This window comes from Camelus dromedarius, unplaced genomic scaffold (genome assembly GCF_036321535.1).
Source record: "Camelus dromedarius isolate mCamDro1 unplaced genomic scaffold, mCamDro1.pat HAP1_SCAFFOLD_36, whole genome shotgun sequence".
NCBI classification, from domain to species: Eukaryota; Metazoa; Chordata; class Mammalia; order Artiodactyla; family Camelidae; genus Camelus; species Camelus dromedarius.
The window spans coordinates 77330-98882 of NW_026989735.1; positions in this window are offsets into that span (position 1 = coordinate 77330).

The window sequence follows — 21553 nt, forward strand, 5'->3', positions numbered from 1 at the left end:
CCACATGCTCAGTTCTGGGAGATAATTGAGTGTGAAACCCGTCCTTCAACTAGCTTGTTGTGAACACAGATTCTTTTCATATGCAAACTACAGACCATACATATTTATGGGGAGTTACAAGCTCCAACTCGGTTTTACAGAGAAAACTGCAGGAACGTCAAAATTGCACTAAGAAATATACTGAGAAAGCAGAGAAAATGTTTCTCCTGGAAACCGTTCCATTTGTGTTAGATGAACGAAATTATCTCCACATGCTCAGTTCTGAGAGATACTTGTGTGTGAAAGCCGTACTTCACATAGCTTGTTGGGAACACAAAGATTCTTTTCAGTTCCTAACAACAGTCCATACATATATATGGGTTGGTACTATCTCCACCACGGTTTTACAGTGAAACCTGCATTAACTTCAAACCGGCACTAGGAAACAGACTGAGAAACCAGATTAAAAATTTCTCCGTCAATCATTTCCCTTTGTGCTAGATGATCGAAAGCCTCTCCACATGCTCAGTTCTGAGAGAAAAATGCGTGTGAAAGCCCTCTTTAACATAGATTGTTGGGAACACAAATTTTCTTTTCAGTTGCCAACTACACTCCATCCATATATATGGGGAGGTACTGTCTCCAAATCGGTTTTTCAGCGGAAACTGCAGGAACTTCAAATCGGCACTAGGAAACAGACTGAGAAACCAGAGTAAAAGTTTCTCCCACAAACCGTTTCTTTGTGGTACATGAAGGAAAGTCTATCCACATTCTCAGTTCAAAGAGATAAGTGTGTGTGAACGCTGCCTTCACCCAGCTAGTTGGGAAGACAAAGCTTCTTTTCAGTTGCAAACTACAATCCATACATATATGTGGGAAGGTAATAGCCCTAACTGTGATTTACTGTGAAAACTGCAGGAACTTCAAACCGGCACTAGGAAACAGACTGAGAAACCACAGTAAAATTTTCTCCTGCAAACCGTTCCCTATCTGCTGGATGAATGAATGTCTCTTCACGTGCTCAGTTCACAGATATAACTGTGTGTGAAACCGTTCTTCACCTAGATTTTTGGGAACACAAGTTTCTTTTCAGTTGCAAACTACACTCCATAATTATATACAGGGAATTACAAGCTCCAACTCAGGTTTACAGTAATAATTGCAGGTATATCAAAACGGCACTAGGAAACAGACTGACATACCATAGAAAAAGTTTCTCTTGCAACCCGTTCCATTTGTGCTAGATGAATGAACTTCTCTCCAAATGCTCAGTTCTGAGAGATGTGTGTGTGCAAGATGTCATTCACGTATCTTTTTGGGAACACAAAGTTTCTTTTCAGTTGCAAACAACACTACATACATATATATGGGTAGGTACTAGATCCAACACGGTTTTACATTGAAAACTGCAGTCACTTCAAAGAGGCACTAGGAAAAATACTGAGAAACGTGAGTAAAAGTTTCTCCTGCAAATCGTTCCCTTTGTGCTAGTTGAATGAACGTCTCTCCACATGCTCAGTTCTGAGAGAATAGTGCGTGTGAAAGCTGTATTTCACATAGGTTGTTGGGAAAAAAAAATTTTCTTTTCAGTTGCCAACTACACTCCAAACATATGTATGGGGAGGTACTGTCTCCAAATCGGTTTTTCAGTGGAAACTGCAGGAACTTCAAACCGGCACTAGGAAACAGACTGAGAAACCAGAGTAAAAGTTTCTCCTGCAAACCGTTTCTTTTGTTGTACATGAACGAAAGTCTCTCCACATTCTCAGTTCTGAGAGATAAGTGTGTGTGAAAACCACCTTAATCCAGCTAATTTGGAAGACAAAGCTTCTTTTCAGTTGCAAACTACACTCCATACATATATGTGGGGAGGTAATAGCCCTAACTCTGTTTCACAGTGAAAACTGCAGGAAATTCAAACCGGCACTAGGAAACAGACTGAGAAAGCAGTATAAAAAGTTCTCCTGCAAACAGTTCCCTTTGTGCTATATGAACGAAAGTCTCTCCACATGCTCAGATCTGAGACATAAGTGTGTGTGAAAGCCGTCCTTCACCTAACTTGTTGGGAACACAAAGTTTCGTTTCAGTTGCAAACAACACTCCATACATATGTATGGGGAGGTACAATATCCAACACATTTTTACACTGAAAAATGCAGGAACATCTAACCAGCACAAGGAAACAAACTGAGAAACCAGAGTAAAAGTTCTCCTGCAAACCGTTCCCTTAGTGCTTGATGAACGAACGTCTCTCCACATGCTCAGTTCTCAGTGATAACTGTGTGTGAAACCGTCCTTCACCTAGATTTTTGTGAACACAAATTTCTTTTCAGTTGCAAACTACACTCCATATATATATACAAGGAATTACAAGCTCCAACTCAGTTTTACAGTGATAACTGCAGGTACATGAACCCGGCACTAGGAACAGACTGAGATACCATAGAAATAGTTTACCTTGCAACCGGTTCCATTGTGCTAGATGAACGAAAGTCTCTCCACATGCTGAATTCTGAGAGATAAGTGTGTGTGAAAGCCGTCCTTCACCTAGCTTGTTGGGAACACAAAGATTCTTTTAAGTTTCAAACTACAATGCATACATATATATGGGGAGGTATAAGTTCCAACTCGGTTTTACAGTGAAAACTGCAGGATCTTCAAACATTCTTTAAGTAACAGACTGAGAAACCAGAGTAAAATCTTCCCCAGCAACCAGTTCCCATTTTGCTAGATGAACGGACGTCTCTCCACATGCTCATATCTGAGAGATTACTTGAGTGAAAGCCGTCCTTCACAAAGCTTGTTGGGAACACAAAGTTTCTTTTCAGTTGCAAACTACACTCCTTACATATATAAGAGGAGATACTAGCTCCAACTCGGTTTTACAGTGAAATCTGCAGGAACTTCAAAACGGCACTAGAAAAAGTCTGAGAAAACAGATTAAAAGTTTCTCAAGGATCCCGTTCTCTTGTGCTAGATAAACGAATGTCTCTGCATATGATCAATTCTGAGAGATAAGTGTGTGTGAAAACCTTACTTCAACTAACATTTTTGGAATACATAGTTTCTTTACATTTGCAAACTAAACTCCATGCATATATATGGAGAGTTACTAGTTCCAACTCGGTTTTTTCGTGAAAACTGCATTAACTTCAAACTGGCACGGGGAAGCCAAATGAGAAATCTGAGAAAAAAATTCTCCTGCAACACGCTCAATTTGTGCTACATGAATGAACGTCTCCCCACATGCTCAGTTCTGGGAGATAAGTGACTGTGAAACCCGTCCTTCAACTAGCATGTTGTGAACACTGATTCTTTTCATATGCAAACTACACACCATACATATTTATGGGGAGTTACAAGCTCCAACTCGGTTTTACAGAGAAAACTGCAGGAACGTCAAAATTGCACTAGGAAAGAAACTGAGAAAGCAGAGAAAATGTTTCTCCTGGAAACCGTTCCATTTGTGTTAGATGAATGAAATTATCTCCACATGCTCAGTTCTGAGAGATACTTGTGTGTGAAAGCCGTACTTCACATAGCTTGTTGGGAACACAAAGATTCTTTTCATTTCCTAACAACAGTCCATACATATATATGGGTTGGTACTATCTCCACCACGGTTTTACAGTGAAACCTGCATTAACTTCAAACCGAAACTAGGAAACAGACTGAGAAACCAGATTAAAAATTTCTCCAGCAAACAGTTCCCTTTTTGCTAGATGAACGAAATTCTATCGACATGCTCAGTTCTGAGAGATAAGTGCGTGTAAAGCCGTCTTTCACATAGGTTGTTTGGAACACAAATTTTCTTTTCAGTTGCCAACTACACTCCATCCATATATATGGGGAGTTACTATCTCCAAATCAGTTTTTCAGTGGAAACGGCAGTAACTTCAAACCGGCAATAAGAAACAGACTGAGAACCTAGAGTAAAAGTTTCTCCTGCAAACCGTTTCTTTGTGGTATATGAACGAAAGTCTCTCCACATTCTCAGTTCTGAGAGATAAGTGTGTGTGAAAGCCGTCCTCCACACAGCTAGTTGGGAAGACAAAGTTTCTTTCCTGTTGCAAACTACACTCCATACATATATGTGGGGAGGTAATAGCCCTAACTCTGTTTCACAGTGAAAACTGCAGGAAATTCAAACCGGCACTAGGAAAAAGACTGAGAAAGCAGTATAAAAAATTCTCCTGCACACTGTTCCCTTTGTGCTATATGAACGAAAGTCTCTCCACATGCTCAGATCTGAGACATAAGCGTGTGTGAAAGCCGTCCTTCACCTAACTTGATGGGAACACAAAGTTTCATTTCAGTTGCAAACAACACTCCATACATATATATGGGAAGGTACAAGATCCAACACGTTTTTACACTGAAAAATGCAGGAACCTCTAACCAGCACAAGGAAACAATCTGAGAAACCAGAGTAAAAGTTCTCCTGCAAACCGTTCCCTATATGCTAGTTGAATGAATGTCTCTCCACATGCTCAGTTTTCAAAGATAACTGTGTGTGAAAGCCGTCCTTCAAATAGCTTTTTGGGAACACAAAGTTTTTTTTCAGTTGCAAACTACACTCCATAATTGTATACAGGGAAGTACTAGCTCCAAATCTTTTTTACAGTGAAAACTGCAAGAACTTCAAACAGACACTAGTAAATAGACTGAGAAACCATAGTAAATGTTTCCCCTGCAAACAGTTCCATTTATGCTAGATGAACGAACGTCTCTCCACATGCTGAGTTCTGAGAGATTACTGTGTATTGAAGCCAAAATTCACATACCTTGTTGGGAACCCAGGGATTCTTTTAAGTTGCAAACTACACTCCATACATATATATGGGCAGTTACTAGCTCCAACTCGGTTTTACAGCGAAAACTGCAGGAAATTGAAACCGGCACTAAGTAACAGACTGGGTAACCAGAGAAAAAGTTTCCCCTGCAACCCGTTCCCTTTCTGCTAGATGAACGAACTTCTCTCCACATGCTCAGTTCTGAGAGATAAGTGCGTGTGAAGCCATACTTCACCTAGTTTGTTGGGAACACAAAGTTTCTTTTCAGTTACAAACTACACTCCATAAATATATATGGGGAGGTACTATCTCCAACTCGGTTTTACAGTGAAAACTGCAGGAACTTTATACCGTCTTTAAGTAACAGACTGAGAAACCAGGGAAAATGTTTCACCTGCAACCCGTTCCTTTTTGGCTAGATGAACGAACATCTCTCCACATGCGCAGGTATGAGAGATAAGTTTGTGTGCAAGCTGTACTTCACCTCTCTTTTGGTAAACACAAAGTTTCTTTTCACATGCAAAAAACACTCCATACGTATATATGGGTAGGTACTAGATCCAACACGGTTTTACAATGAAAACTGCAGGAACCTCAAAGCGGAACTAGGAAACAGACTGAGAAATCAGAGTAAAAGTTTCTACTTCAACCCGTTTCCTTTGTGCTAAATGAATGAAATACTCACCACATGCTCAGTTCTGAGATATAAGTGAGTGTGGAAGCCGTCCTTCACCTAGCCTATTGGGAACAAATAGTTTTTTTCAGTTGCTATGTACAATCCATACATATAAATGGTGAGGTACTATCCCCAAATCGTTTTTACAGCGAAAACTGCAGGATCTTCAAACCGGCATTTGGAAACTGAATAAGAAACAACAACATAATATTCTCCTGCAAACAGTTCCATTTGTGCTAGATGAAGGAACGTCTCTCCACATTCTCATTTCTGAGAGATAAGTGTGTGTGAAAGCCGTACTTAAACTCTCTTGTTGGGAACACAAATATTCTTTTCAGTTGCAAACTACACTCCATAAATATATATAGGTAAGTTCTAGGTGCAACTCAGTTTTACAGTGATAACTTCAGGAACTTCAAACTGGCACTAGGAAAAAACTGAGAAACCATATTAAAATACTTACCTGCAACCCGTTCCCCTTGTGCTGGATGATCGAACGTCTCTCCACATGCTTAGTTCTGAAGATAAGTGTGTGTGGAAGCCGTCATTCACCTAGCATGTTGTGAAAACAAAGATTCTTTTCAGTTGCAATCTACACTCCATAAATATATATGGGGCGATGTTACCTCCAACACGTGTTTAGAGTGAAAACTGCAGGAAGTTCAAAAAGTCTTTAGGTAACAGACTGAGATACCAGAGTAAAAGTTTCTCCTGTGAACAGTACGCTTTTTACTAGATGAACGATACTCTGTCCACATGCTCAGTTCTGAGACATAAGTCTGTGTGAAGGCCTTCCTTCACCTTGCTTGTTGGGAAAACAAAGTTTGTTTTCAGTTGCAAACAACACTCCATACATATCAATGGGGTTGCACTAGCTCCAAATCAGTTTTACAGTGAAAAGTGCAGGAACTTCCAACCGGCACTAGGAAACAGACAGAGAACCATAGTAAAAGTTTCCCTAAGATAAGTTCCCGTTGTGCTAGGTAAACGAACGTCTCTCCACATGCTCAGTTATGAGAGATGAGTGTGTGAAAGCCATCCTTCACACAGCTTGTTGGGACACAAAGTTTATTTTCAGTTGCAAACAACTCTCCATACATATATATGGGGAGGTTCTAGTTCCAACTCTTTTTTACAGTGAAACCTGCAGGAACTTAAAACCGGCACTAGGAATCATACTGATAAACAAGAGTAAAAGTTTCCCCTGCAACCCGTTCCATTTGTGCTAGATGAACGAACGTCTCCCACATGCTCATTTCTGAGAGATATGTGTGTGAGAAAGCCGTTCTTCACCTAGCATGTTGGGAACACAAAGTTTCTTTTCTGTTGCAAACTACACTGCGTACATATCTATGGAGAGTTACAAGCTCCACCTCAATTTTACAGTGAAAACTGCAGGAAATTCAAACCGGAACTAGGAAACAGACTGAGAAACCAGAGTAACAATTTCTCCTGCAACCCCCTCCATTTGTGCTACATGAACGAACGTCTCTCCACATGCTCAGTTCGAGAGATAAGTGTGTGTGAAAGCCGTCCTTCACCTAGCTTGTTGGGAACAGAAAATCTCTTTTCAGTAGCAAACTAGACTCCATAAATGTGTATGTGTTGGTACTAGGTCCAACTCTGTTTTACAGTGAAAACTGCAGGATCTTCTTATCGGCCCTAGGAAACAGAAAGAGAATCCAGAGTGAAAGTTTCCCCTGCAAACCTTTCCCTTTGTGCTAGATGAACGAATGTCTCTCCAAATGCTCAGTTCTGAGAGATAATTGTGTTCTGAATGCGAACTTCAACTTGCTTCTTGGGAACACAAATTTTCTTTATGTTGAAAACTACACTCCATAAATATCTTTGGGGAGGTACTGGCTCCAACTCGGTTTTACAGCGAAAACAGCAGGAAATTCAAACCGGCACTAGGAAACAGACTGAGAAAGCAGAGTACAAGTTTTTTCTGCAAACCGTTCCATTTGTGCTAGATGAATGAACATCTCCCCACACGCTCAGTTCTGAGAGATAAGTGTGTGTGATAGCCGTCCTTCACATAGCTTGTTGGGAACACAAATTTTCTTTTCAGTTGCAAAGTACACTCCATGCATACATATGTGGATGTAGTAGCTCCAAATCGGTTTTACAGAGAAAACTGCAGGAACTTCAAAGCGGCACTAGGAAACAGACTGAGAAACCAGAGATAAAATTTCCCCTGTAACCCGTTCCATTTGTGCTAGATGAATGAACATCTCTCCACATGCTCAGTTCTGAGAGATAATTTTGTGTGAAAGCCATCCTTCTCCCAGCTTGTGGGGACACAATGTTTCTTTTCAGTTGCAATCTACACTCCAAACATATATATGGGTATGTAGTAGCTCCAACTCGGTTTTATAGAGAAAATTGCAGGAACGTCAAACCGGCACAATGAAACAAACTATGGAACCAGAGTAAATGTTTCTCCTGCAACCCGTTAGCTTTCTGCTAGTTAAACAAAAGTCTCTCCACATGATCAGTTCTGAGAAACAAGTGTGTGTGAAAGCCGTCCTTCATGTAGCTTGTTGGGAACACAAAGTTTCTATTCAGTAGCAAACTATACTCCATACATATATATGGGGAAGAACTAGCTCCAACACTATTTTACAGTGAAAACTGCAGGAACGTCAAACCGGCACTATGAAACAGACTAAGGAAACAGAGTAAATGTTTCTCCTGCAACCCGTTAGCTTTCTGCTAGATAAACGAACATCTCTAAACCTGATCAGTTCTGAGAGTTAATTTTCTGTGAAAGCAGTAATTAACCTAGCTTGTTTGGAACACAAATTTTCTTTTTAGTTGCAAACTACACTCCATACATATATATGGGGTGTACTAGCTCCAAATCTGTTTTAAATTGAAAACTGCAGGAACTTCAAACCGGCACTAGGAAACAGACTGTGAAACCTGAGTAATAGTTTCAACTGCAACCCTTTCCCTTTGTGCTAGATGAACGAACGTCTCTCCACATGCTCAGTTCTGAGAGTAAATGTGTGTGAATGCCATTGTTCACCTATCTTGTTTGGAACACAATGTTTCTTTTCAGTTGCAAAATATACTCCATACAAATATATGGAGAGGTACTAAATCCAGCTAGGTTTTACATTGAAAACTACAGGAACATCAACCGGCACTAGGAAAAAGGCTGAGAAACCAGAGTAAAAGATTCTCCTGCAACCCGTTCCTTTTGTGCTAGATGAACGAACGTCTCTCCACATGCTACGTTCTGGAAAATATGTGTGTGTGAAAGCCATTCTTCACGTAGATTTCTGGGAACACAAAGTTTCTTTTCAGTTGCAAAATTCACTCCATACATATATATATGGGCATAACTAACTCCAACTTACTTTTACAGTGAAACCTGCAGGAACTTCAAAACGGCACTTGGAAACACACTTAGAAACCAGACTAAAAGTTTCTCCTGCAACCCGTTCCCTTTGTTCTAGATGAACGAACGTCTCTCCACATGCTCATTTCTGAGAGACAAATGTGAGTGAAAACCGTCCTTCACCTAGCTTGTTGGGAACACAAAGTTTCTTTTCAGTTGCAGACTACAATCCATAGATGTATATGGTGAGGTACTAGCCCAAACACGGATTTACATTGAAAACTGCAGGAACTTCAAACCGGCTCTAGTAAATAGACTGAGAAACCAGAGAAAAAGTTTCTCTTGCAACCCGTTCCATTTGAGCTGATGTACGAACGTCTCTCCACATGCTCAGTTCTGAGAGACAAGTGTGTCTGAAAGTCGTCCTTCATCTAGCTTGTTGGAACACAAAGTTTCTTTTCAGTTGCAAACTACACTCCATAAAAATATAAGGGGAGGTACTAGCTCCAACTAGTTTTCACAGTGAAAACTGCAAGAACTTCAAACATGAACTAGGAAACAGACTGAGAAACCAGAGTAAAAGTCCCTCCTGCCACCCGTTCTCTTGGTGCTAGATGAACGAACGTCTCTCCACATGCTCAGTTCTGAGAGATAAGTGTGTGTGAAAGCCGTCCTTCACCTAGCTTGTTGGGAACACAAAGTTTTTTTCAGTTGCAAACTCCACTCCATACATATATATGGGGAGGTACCAGCTCCAACTCGGATTTACAGTGAAAACTGCAGGAACATCAATCCGGCACTATTAAATAGACAGCGAAATCAGAGTAAAATTTTCTCCTGCAACACATTCCTATTATGCTAGATGAACGAAATTCTCTCTACATGCTCAGTTCTGAAGAGATAATTGTCTGTGAAAGCCTTTCTTCACCTATCTTGTTGGAAACACAAAGTTTATTTTTAGTTGCAAACTACACTCCATACAAATATATGGAGAGGTACTAGCTCCAACTCAGTTTTACAGTGAAAACTGAAGGAACATCAAACCGGCACTAGGAAAAAGGCTGAGAAACCAGAGTAAAAGATTCTCATGCAACCCGTTCGTTTTGTGCTAGATGAACGAACGTCTCTCCACATGCTCAGTTCTGAGAGACAAGTGTGTGTGAAAGCCGTCCTTCACCTAGCTTGTTGGGAACACAAAGTTTCTTTTCAGCTGCAAACTTCACTTCATACATATATATGGGGTGATGCTAGCTCCAACTCGAGTTTACATTAAAAACTGCAGGAACATCAAACCCACACAAGGAAACAGACTGAGAAACCAGAGTAAAATTTTCTACTGCAACCCGTTCACTTTGTGGTAGATGAACGAACTTCTCTCAACATGCTCATTTCTGAGAGATAATGGTGTGTTAAAGCAGACTTCACCTAGCTTGTTGGGAACACAAAGTTCCTTTTCAGTTGCAAACTACACTCCATACATATATATGGGGAAGTACTAGCTCCAAATCGGTTTTACAGGGTAAACTGCAAGAACTTGAAACCGGCACTAGGAAACAGACTGAGAAACCAGAGTGAAATTTTTTCTGCAAACTGTTCCCTTTGTGCTTGATGAACGAAAGTCTCTCCACATGCTCAGTTCTGAGAAATAAGTGTGTATGAAAGCCTTCCTTCACCTAGCTTTCTGGGAACACAAAGTATCTTTTTAGTTGCAAACTACAATCTATAAATATATATGTGGAAGTACTAGCTCCAACTCGGTTTTACAGTGAGAAGGGCATGAACTTCAAACCGGTACTAGGAAAGAGATTGAGAAACAAGAGTAAAAGTTGCTCCTGCAAACTGTTCCATTTGTGCTAGATTAACGAAAGTCTCTCCACATGCTCAAATCTGAGAGTTTAGTGTGTGTGAAACCGTCCTTCCCCTAGCTTGTTGGGAACACATATTTTCTTTTCAGTTACAAACTACTCTCCATTCATATATATGGGGAAATACAAGCTCCAAATCTGTTTTAGAGTGAAAACTGCAGGAACTTCAAACCGGCACGAGGAAACAGACTGAGAAAACAGAGTAAATGTTTCTGCTGCAACCCGTTCACTTTGTGCTAGATGAACGAAGTTCTCTCCACATGCTCAGTTCTGAGACATAGTTTTCTGTGAAAGCCATTCTTCACCTATCTTGTTGGGAACAAAAAGTTCCTTTTCTGTTTGCAAAATACATTCCATGCATATATATAGGGAGGTACTAGCTCCAAATCTATTTTACAGGGAAAAATGCAGGAACATCCAAACGGCACTAGGAAACAGACTGAGAAACCAGAGTAAAAATGACACCTGCAACCCGTTCCCTATGGCCTAGATGAACGAATTTCCCTCCAAATGCTCATTTCTGAGTGATAATTGGGTCTGAAAGCCGTACTTCACCTAGCTTGTTGGGAATACAAACTGTCTTTTCATTTGCAAACTATACTCCATATATGTGTGTGGGGAGGTACTAGCTCCAACACGGTTTTACAGTGAACACTGCAAGAACTTCAAACCGGCACTAGGAAACAGACAGAGAAACCAGAGTAAAAGTTTGTCCTGCAACCCTTTCCCTTTGTGCTTGATGAACGAAAGTCTCACCTCATGCTCAGTTCTGAGAGAGAAGTGTGTGTGAAAGCCGTCCTTCACCTAGCTTTTTGGGAACACAAAGTTTCTTTTCAGATACAAACTACACACCATACATATATATGGGGATGTACTAGAACCAAATCTGTTTTACACTGAAAACTGCAGGAAAATCCATACGGCACTAGGAAACAGAATGAGAAACCACAGTAAAAGTATCTTCTGCAAACCATTAAATTTGTGCTAGATTAATGGACATCTCTCCACATGCTCAGTTCTGAGGGAAATGTGTGTGTGAATGTCGTCCTTCATGTAGCTTGTTGGGAACACAAAGTTTCTTTTCAGTTGCCAACTATACTCCATACATATATATGTGGAGATACTAGCTCCAACTCATTTTACAGTGAAAACTGCAGGAACTTTTAACTGGCACTAGGAAACAGACTGAGAATCCAGAGTAACATTTTCCCTGCAACCCGTTCCTTTTCTGCTAGATGAACGAAAGTCTCTCCACATGCTCAGTTCTGAGAGATAACTGTGTGTGAAAGCCATTCTTCTCCTATCTTGTTGGGAACACAAAGATTCTTTTCAGTTACTTACTACAATCCATACATATATATGGGGACGTACTCGCTCCAACTCGTGTTTACAGTGAATACTGCAGGAACTTCAATCCGGCACTAGGAAATAGACTGAGAAACCAGAGTAAAAGTTTCTCCTGCAACCATTTCCCTTTGTGCTAGATGAACGAAATTCTCTCTATATGCTCACTTCTGAGAGATAATTGTCTGCGAAAACCGTTCTTCACCTAACATGTTGGGAACACAAAGTTTCTTTTCAGTTGCAAAATACACTCCATACATATATATGGGGAGGTACTAGCTCCAACACAGTTTTACAGTGAACACTGCAAGAACTTCAAACCGGCACTAGGAAACAGACAGAGAAACCAGAGTAAAAGTTTGTCCTGCAACCATTTCCCTTTGTGCTAGATGAACGAACGTCTCTCCACATACTCAGTTCTGAGAGATAAGTGTGTGTGAAATCCGTACTTCACCTTGCTTGTTGGGAACACAAATTTTCTTTTCATTTGCAAACTACACTCCATACATATATATGGGGAGGTACCAGCTCCAACACGTTTTCACACTGAAAACTGCAGGAACTTCAAAACTGCACTAGGAAACAGACTGAGAAAATTGAGTAAAAGTCCCTCCTGCATCCCGTTCCCTTTTGCTAGATGAACGAATGTCTCTCCACATGCTCAGCTCTGAGAGAGAATTGTGTGTGAAAGCCGTCCTTCACCTACCTTTTTGGGAACTCAAAGTTTCTATTCAGTTACAAACTACAATCCATACATATATATGGGCAGGTACTAGATCCAAATCAGTTTTATAGTGAAAACTGCAGGAAATTCCATACGGCACTAGGAAACAGACTGAGAAACCAGAGTAAAAGTTTCTCCTGCAACCCGTTCCCTTTGTGCTAGATGAACGAACGTCTCTCCACATGCTCAGTTCAGAGAGATAAGTGTGTGAAAGCTGTCCTTCACCAAGGTTGTTGGGAACACATAGTTTCTTTTCAGTAGCAAACTACACTCCATACATATATATGGGTATGTAATAGCTCCTAAACTATTTTACAGTGAAAACTGCAGGAACTTCAAACCGGCACTAGGAAACAGACTGAAAAACCAGTGTAAAGTTTCTAGTTCAACCCGTTCCCTTGGTGCTAGATGAACGAATGTCTCTCTACATGCTCAGTTCTGAGATAAGTGTGTGTGAATGTCGTCCTTCATGTAGCTTGTTGGGAACACAAATTTTCTCTTCAGTTGAAAACTACACTCCATACATATATATGAGGAGGTTGTAGCTCCAACTCGTTTTACAGTGAAAACTGCAGGAACTTTACACCGGCACTAGGAAACAGACTGAGAAACCAGTGAAAAAGTTTCTCCTGCCACCCGTTCCTTTTGTGCTATATGAACGAATGTCTCACACATGCTAGGTTCTGAGAGAAAAGTTTGTGTGAAAGCCATCCTTCCCCCAGCTTGTCGGAACACAATGTTTCTTTTCAGTTGCAAACTACACTCCATACATATATAAGGGTATGTACTATCTCCAACTCGGTTTTATAGAGAAAATTGCAGGAAAGTCATACCGGCACTATGAAACAGACTAAGGAACAAGTGTAAATGTCTCCTGCAACCCGTTAGCATTCTGCTAGATAAACGAACGTCTCTCCACATGCTCAGTTCTGAGGGATAAGTGTGTGTGAAAACCGACCTTCACGTAGCTTGTTTTGAACACAAAGTTTCTTTTCAGTTGCAAACTACACTCCATAAGTAAATATCGGGAGGTACTATCTCCAACTCGATATTACAGAGAAAACTGCAGGAACTTCAAACTGGCACTAGAAAAAAGACTGAGAAACCAGAGAAAAAGTTTCTACTGCAATCCGATCCAACTGTGCTACTGAAGGAAATTCTCCCCTCCTGCTCTGTTCTGAGAGATAACTGTGTGTGAAAGCTGTCCATCAACTAGCTTGTTGGGAAAAGAAATTTTCTTCTAGGTTGCAAAATACACTCCATCTTATATATGGGTAGGTACTAGCTCCAAATCGGTTTTACAGTGAAAACTGCAGGAACTTCAAAACGGTACTAGGAAACAGAGTGAGAAACCAGACTACAAGTTTCACCTGAAACCCTTTCCCTTTGTGCTAGATGAATGAACGTATCTCCACATGCTCATTTCTGAGAGACAAGTGTGTGTGAAAGCCGAAGTTCACCTAGCTCGTTGGGAACAAAAAAGTTTCTTTTCAGTAGCAAACTGCACTCCATATATTTATATCAGGTAGTACTAGCTCCAACTCGGTTTTAGAGTGAAAACTGCAGGAACTTATTACCGGCACTAGGAAACAGTCTGAGAAACCAGTGTAAAAGATTCTCCTGCAACACGTTCCCTTTGTGCTAGATGAACGAACGTCTCTCCACATGCAAAATTCTGAGAGATAAGTGTGTGTGAAAGCAGTCCTTCACCTAGCTTGTTGGGAACACAAAGTTTGTTTTCAGTTGCTAACAGCACTCCGTATATATAAATGGTGAGGTACTAACTCCAACTCGGTTTTACAGTGAAAATTTCAGACACTTCAATCTGGCACTACGAAACAGACTGAGAAACAAGAGTAAAAGTTTCTCCTACAACCCGTTCCGTTTGTGCTAGAGGAAAGAACGTCACTCCACATGCTCAGTTGTGAGATAATGTGTGTGAAACCGTCCTTCACCTTGCTTGTTGGGAACACAAAAATTCTTTTCATTTGCAAACTGCACTCCGTAAATATATATGGGGAAATACTAGCTAAAACATAATTTGACAGTGAAAATTGCAGATTCATCAAACCGGCACTAGGAAACAGACTGAGAAACAATAGTAAAAGTTTATAGTGCAATCCGATCCAATACTGCTAATGAAGGAAATTCTCTCCACATGCTCATTTCTGAGAGATAAGTGTGTTTGAAAGCCTTCCTTCTCCTAGCTTTTTGGGAACACAAAGTTTCTTTTCAGTTGTAAACTACAGTCCATACATTAAAAGGAGAGGTACTAGTGCCAACTCGATTTTACAGTGAAATCTGCAGGAACATGAAACCGGCCCTAGGAAACAGACTGAGAAACGAGAGTAAAATTTTCTACTGCAACCCTTTCCCTTTGTGCTAGATGAATGAATTTCTCTCCACATGCTCAGTTCTGAGAGATAAGTGTGTGTGAAAGCTGCCTTCACCTATCTTGTTGGGAACACAAAGTATCTTTTCAGTTGCAATCTACACTCCATACATATATATGGGGAGATACTAGCTCCATATCGGTTTTACAGTGATAAATTCATTAACATCATACCGGCACTAGGAAATAGACTGAGAAACCAGAGTAATAGTTGCCCCTGCAACCCGTTCCCTTTGTGCTAGATGAATGAACGTCTCTCCCCATGCTCAGTTTTGAGATATATTTTTGTGTGAAAGCCGAACTTCACCTAACTTGTTGGGAATACAAAGATTCTTTTCAGTTGCAAACAACTCTCCATACATATATATGGGGAGGTTCTAGTTCCAACTCTTTTTTACAGTGAAACCTGCAGGAACTTAAAACCGGCACTAGGAATCATACTGATAAACAAGAGTAAAAGTTTCCCCTGCAACCCGTTCCATTTGTGCTAGATGAACGAACGTCTCCCACATGCTCATTTCTGAGAGATATGTGTGTGAGAAAGCCGTTCTTCACCTAGCATGTTGGGAACACAAAGTTTCTTTTCTGTTGCAAACTACACTGCGTACATATCTATGGAGAGTTACAAGCTCCACCTCAATTTTACAGTGAAAACTGCAGGAAATTCAAACCGGAACTAGGAAACAGACTGAGAAACCAGAGTAACAATTTCTCCTGCAACCCCCTCCATTTGTGCTACATGAACGAACGTCTCTCCACATGCTCAGTTCGAGAGATAAGTGTGTGTGAAAGCCGTCCTTCACCTAGCTTGTTGGGAACAGAAAATCTCTTTTCAGTAGCAAACTAGACTCCATAAATGTATATGTGTTGGTACTAGGTCCAACTCTGTTTTACAGTGAAAACTGCAGGATCTTCTTATCGGCCCTAGGAAACAGAAAGAGAATCCAGAGTGAAAGTTTCCCCTGCAAACCTTTCCCTTTGTGCTAGATGAACGAATGTCTCTCCAAATGCTCAGTTCTGAGAGATAATTGTGTTCTGAATGCGAACTTCAACTTGCTTGTTGGGAACACAAATTTTCTTTATGTTGAAAACTACACTCCATAAATATCTTTGGGGAGGTACTGGCTCCAACTCGGTTTTACAGCGAAAACAGCAGGAAATTCAAACCGGCACTAGGAAACAGACTGAGAAAGCAGAGTACAAGTTTTTTCTGCAAACCGTTCCATTTGTGCTAGATGAATGAACATCTCCCCACACGCTCAGTTCTGAGAGATAAGTGTGTGTGATAGCCGTCCTTCACATAGCTTGTTGGGAACAGAAATTTTCTTTTCAGTTGCAAAGTACACTCCATGCATACATATGTGGATGTAGTAGCTCCAAATCGGTTTTACAGAGAAAACTGCAGGAACTTCAAAGCGGCACTAGGAAACAGACTGAGAAACCAGAGATAAAGTTTCCCCTGTAACCCGTTCCATTTGTGCTAGATGAACGAACATCTCTCCACATGCTCAGTTCTGAGAGATAAATATGTGTGAAAGCCGTCCTTCACCTAGCTTGTTTGGAACACAAAGATTGTTTTAAGTTGCAAGCTACACTCCGTACATATCTATGGTTAGGTACTAGATCCAACTCAGTTTTACAGTGAAAAATGCAGGAACTTCAAACCAGCACTAGGAAACAGACTGAGATACCAGAGTAAAAGTTTCACCTTCAACCAGTTCCCTTTGTGCTAGATGAATGAATGTCTCTCCACATGCTGAATTCTGAGAGATAATTTTGTGTGAAAGCCATCCTTCTCCCAGCTTGTGGGAACACAATGTTTCTTTTCAGTTGCAATCTACACTCCAAACATATATATGGGTATGTAGTAGCTCCAACTCGGTTTTATAGAGAAAATTGCAGGAACGTCAAACCGGCACAATGAAACAGACTATGGAACCAGAGTAAATGTTTCTCCTGCAACCCGTTAGCTTTCTGCTAGTTAAACAAAAGTCTCTCCACATGATCAGTTCTGAGAAACAAGTGTGTGTGAAAGCCGTCCTTCATGTAGCTTGTTGGGAACACAAAGTTTCTATTCAGTAGCAAGCTACACTGCATACATATATATGGGGAAGAACTAGCTCCAACACTATTTTACAGTGAAAACTGCAGGAACGTCAAACCGGCACTATGAAACAGACTAAGGAAACAGAGTAAATGTTTCTCCTGCAACCCGTTAGCTTTCTGCTAGATAAACGAACATCTCTAAACCTGATCAGTTCTGAGAGTTAATTTTCTGTGAAAGCAGTAATTAACCTAGCTTGTTTGGAACACAAATTTTCTTTTTAGTTGCAAACTACACTCCATACATATATATGGGGTGTACTAGCTCCAAATCTGTTTTAAATTGAAAACTGCAGGAACTTCAAACCGGCACTAGGAAACAGACTGTGAAACCTGAGTAATAGTTTCAACTGCAACCCTTTCCCTTTGTGCTAGATGAACGAACGTCTCTCCACATGCTCAGTTCTGAGAGTAAATGTGTGTGAATGCCATTGTTCACCTATCTTGTTTGGAACACAATGTTTCTTTTCAGTTGCAAAATATACTCCATACAAATATATGGAGAGGTACTAAATCCAGCTAGGTTTTACAGTGAAAACTACAGGAACATCAACCGGCACTAGGAAAAAGGCTGAGAAACCAGAGTAAAAGATTCTCCTGCAACCCGTTCCTTTTGTGCTAGATGAACGAACGTCTCTCCACATGCTACGTTCTGGAAAATATGTGTGTGTGAAAGCCATTCTTCACGTAGATTTCTGGGAACACAAAGTTTCTTTTCAGTTGCAAAATTCACTCCATACATATATATATGGGCATAACTAACTCCAACTTACTTTTACAGTGAAACCTGCAGGAACTTCAAAACGGCACTTGGAAACACACTGAGAAACCAGACTAAAAGTTTCTCCTGCAACCCGTTCCCTTTGTTCTAGATGAACGAACGTCTCTCCACATGCTCATTTCTGAGAGACAAATGTGAGTGAAAACCGTCCTTCACCTAGCTTGTTGGGAACACAAAGTTTCTTTTCAGTTGCAGACTACAATCCATAGATGTATATGGTGAGGTACTAGCCCAAACACGGATTTACATTGAAAACTGCAGGAACTTCAAACCGGCTCTAGTAAATAGACTGAGAAACCAGAGAAAAAGTTTCTCTTGCAACCCGTTCCATTTGAGCTGATGTACGAACGTCTCTCCACATGCTCAGTTCTGAGAGACAAGTGTGTCAGAAAGTCGTCCTTCATCTAGCTTGTTGGGAACACAAAGTTTCTTTTCAGTTGCAAACTACACTCCATAAAAATATAAGGGGAGGTACTAGCTCCAACTAGTTTTCACAGTGAAAACTGCAAGAACTTCAAACATGAACTAGGAAACAGACTGAGAAACCAGAGTAAAGTTTTTCCTGCAACCCGTTCCCTTTGTGCTAGATGAACGAACGTCTCTCCACATGCTCAGTTCTGAGAGACAAGTGTGTGTGAAAGTCGTCCTTCAAGTACCTTGTTGGGAACACAAAGTTTCTCTTCAGTTGCAAACTACACTCCAGAGATATATATGGGGATGTACTTACTGCAACTCGTTTTACAGTGAAAACTGCAGGAACTTAAACCGGCACTAGGAAGCAGACTGAGAAACCAGAGTAAAAGTCCCTCCTGCCACCCGTTGTCTTGGTGCTAGATGAACGAACGTCTCTCCACATGCTCAGTTCTGAGAGATAAGTGTGTGTGAAAGCCGTCCTTCACCTAGCTTGTTGGGAACACAAAGTTTTTTTTCAGTTGCAAACTCCACTCCATCCATATATATGGGGAGGTACAAGCTCCAACTCGGATTTACAGTGAAAACTGCAGGAACATCAATCCGGCACTATTAAATAGACAGCGAAATCAGAGTAAAATTTTCTCCTGCAACACATTCCTATTATGCTAGATGAACGAAATTCTCTCTACATGCTCAGTTCTGAAGAGATAATTGTCTGTGAAAGCCTTTCTTCACCTATCTTGTTGGAAACACAAAGTTTATTTTTAGTTGCAAACTACACTCCATACAAATATATGGAGAGGTACTAGCTCCAACTCAGTTTTACAGTGAAAACTGAAGGAACATCAAACCGGCACTAGGAAAAAGGCTGAGAAACCAGAGTAAAAGATTCTCATGCAACCCGTTCGTTTTGTGCTAGATGAACGAACGTCTCTCCACATGCTCAGTTCTGAGAGACAAGTGTGTGTGAAAGCCGTCCTTCACCTATCTTGTTGGAAACACAAAGTTTCTTTCCTGTTGCAAACTACACTCCATACATATATGTGGGGAGGTAATAGCCCTAACTCTGTTTCACAGTGAAAACTGCAGGAAATTCAAACCGGCACTAGGAAAAAGACTGAGAAAGCAGTATAAAAAATTCTCCTGCACACTGTTCCCTTTGTGCTATATGAACGAAAGTCTCTCCACATGCTCAGATCTGAGACATAAGCGTGTGTGAAAGCCGTCCTTCACCTAACTTGATGGGAACACAAAGTTTCATTTCAGTTGCAAACAACACTCCATACATATATATGGGAAGGTACAAGATCCAACACGTTTTTACACTGAAAAATGCAGGAACCTCTAACCAGCACAAGGAAACAATCTGAGAAACCAGAGTAAAAGTTCTCCTGCAAACCGTTCCCTATATGCTAGTTGAATGAATGTCTCTCCACATGCTCAGTTTTCAAAGATAACTGTGTGTGAAAGCCGTCCTTCAAATAGCTTTTTGGGAACACAAAGTTTTTTTTCAGTTGCAAACTACACTCCATAATTGTATACAGGGAAGTACTAGCTCCAAATCTTTTTTACAGTGAAAACTGCAAGAACTTCAAACAGACACTAGTAAATAGACTGAGAAACCATAGTAAATGTTTCCCCTGCAAACAGTTCCATTTATGCTAGATGAACGAACGTCTCTCCACATGCTGAGTTCTGAGAGATTACTGTGTATTGAAGCCAAAATTCACATACCTTGTTGGGAACCCAGGGATTCTTTTAAGTTGCAAACTACACTCCATACATATATATGGGCAGTTACTAGCTCCAACTCGGTTTTACAGCGAAAACTGCAGGAAATTGAAACCGGCACTAAGTAACAGACTGGGTAACCAGAGAAAAAGTTTCCCCTGCAACCCGTTCCCTTTCTGCTAGATGAACGAACTTCTCTCCACATGCTCAGTTCTGAGAGATAAGTGCGTGTGAAGCCATACTTCACCTAGTTTGTTGGGAACACAAAGTTTCTTTTCAGTTACAAACTACACTCCATAAATATATATGGGGAGGTACTATCTCCAACTCGGTTTTACAGTGAAAACTGCAGGAACTTTATACCGTCTTTAAGTAACAGACTGAGAAACCAGGGAAAAAGTTTCACCTGCAACCCGTTCCTTTTTGGCTAGATGAACGAACATCTCTCCACATGCGCAGGTATGAGAGATAAGTTTGTGTGCAAGCTGTACTTCACCTCTCTTTTGGTAAACACAAAGTTTCTTTTCACATGCAAAAAACACTCCATACGTATATATGGGTAGGTACTAGATCCAACACGGTTTTACAATGAAAACTGCAGGAACCTCAAAGCGGAACTAGGAAACAGACTGAGAAATCAGAGTAAAAGTTTCTACTTCAACCCGTTTCCTTTGTGCTAAATGAATGAAATACTCACCACATGCTCAGTTCTGAGATATAAGTGAGTGTGGAAGCCGTCCTTCACCTAGCCTATTGGGAACAAATAGTTTTTTTCAGTTGCTATGTACAATCCATACATATAAATGGTGAGGTACTATCCCCAAATCGTTTTTACAGCGAAAACTGCAGGATCTTCAAACCGGCATTTGGAAACTGAATAAGAAACAACAACATAATATTCTCCTGCAAACAGTTCCATTTGTGCTAGATGAAGGAACGTCTCTCCACATTCTCATTTCTGAGAGATAAGTGTGTGTGAAAGCCGTACTTAAACTCTCTTGTTGGGAACACAAATATTCTTTTCAGTTGCAAACTACACTCCATAAATATATATAGGTAAGTTCTAGGTGCAACTCAGTTTTACAGTGATAACTTCAGGAACTTCAAACTGGCACTAGGAAAAAACTGAGAAACCATATTAAAATACTTACCTGCAACCCGTTCCCCTTGTGCTGGATGATCGAACGTCTCTCCACATGCTTAGTTCTGAAGATAAGTGTGTGTGGAAGCCGTCATTCACCTAGCATGTTGTGAAAACAAAGATTCTTTTCAGTTGCAATCTACACTCCATAAATATATATGGGGCGATGTTACCTCCAACACGTGTTTAGAGTGAAAACTGCAGGAAGTTCAAAAAGTCTTTAGGTAACAGACTGAGATACCAGAGTAAAAGTTTCTCCTGTGA